General features: G+C 48.9%; 1 non-coding gene across 1 annotated transcript; it reads right to left on the minus strand.

Annotated features, from left to right (window-relative positions):
* Positions 1–561: 561 nt before the first annotated feature.
* TRNAR-CCG lies at positions 562–634 on the minus strand. Its single transcript has one exon. It is a non-coding gene; the product is annotated as a tRNA-Arg (tRNA).
* Positions 635–1,153: the final 519 nt, after the last annotated feature.

The raw sequence follows: 1,153 nt of genomic DNA on the forward strand, positions 1-1,153 counted from the left end.
GTCTTCTCTAGCAGTTGACTGGAAGGTGAGCACTGGCCGCATGCCATGTAGCCGTGTTGTCTCGAAGGGCGAAAGCAGGAGGAATGGTGCCTTCATAGCCCACCCAATATTCCATAACATAGTTAAGGAAAATATTTCTCAATGAATTCTCAGTAAAAGATCAGAAGCAGCCAGTGTCCGCATCAGTCTACGAGCATTGGTATTTTCTTGAAATTTGTCAGACCAACCTAACTAACACCTAACACACATTTGAACCTCTTTTCACACTGTTGCTCATTCTCAAGGTGTGCTTTGTCTCCAGACAGATCCATTCTCTTTCAGAATGGCCTTGCTCTTTCACTGAGGTGTCGGAGTAAACACTTCCCTTCACTCTATTCTCAGACAAACACTAGTATTAAGTGTTTGCTACTGATGGGTCTAGAAAGCATTTTTCAAGTGGAAGATGCTATTTCTGGGGGATTGTTCCCAAGCTGCAGTACTTTGTGTTCCAACATCTCCCAGCTTCCTTGGTGAAAATAAGACCAAGGTTTCTTTACAATATACAAGAAGGAAGGAGGTTTTCACCCCAGATGGGACTTGAACCCACAATCTCTGGCTTCGGAAGCCAATGCCTTATCCATTAGGCCACTGGGGCTCTTAATTGTGCATGAAAGAGGGATGGAAATTCCCTCTCATAATTGCACATTCCTCACATTCACTCAGGAGCCAAATACCCCATTTAATGGCCTTACAGAAATGTCTGCATCCCCTGGCAGCGAGGCAACTAGGCAGGTGGCTCTCAGAGCTGAGCACCACCTTTCTGCCAGCCATCTTTAGAGAAGAACCCCACCCTAGAGTCACCCCTCCCTCCTTCAGCACCTCCACGGCTGTGGCTCTGAGCAGCAGTAGGATGATTAGGGGGTGAATCCGGGGCTGGAAGGGGGGTAAGGTCGGCCTGTAAGGAGTAACCAGGTGGGGCTGACCCAGGGGGAGGCTGTGGGCTGCTGGTCGGTTGTTGGGATCTGAGCTCTAGATCAAAGCTGGGCAATGACCTGACACCCAGGGTTATAGGGCCGACATAGTGACCCCCTTACTGGCCTTAGTGAACCCCAAACCCTTGTTACTAAGGGCATTGAGGAGTCTCTGTCCCTTAATAACTTCTGGGAGCTCCCCA

The sequence above is a fragment of the Mauremys reevesii genome, linkage group 12 (genome assembly GCF_016161935.1).
Source record: "Mauremys reevesii isolate NIE-2019 linkage group 12, ASM1616193v1, whole genome shotgun sequence".
NCBI classification, from domain to species: domain Eukaryota; kingdom Metazoa; phylum Chordata; order Testudines; family Geoemydidae; genus Mauremys; species Mauremys reevesii.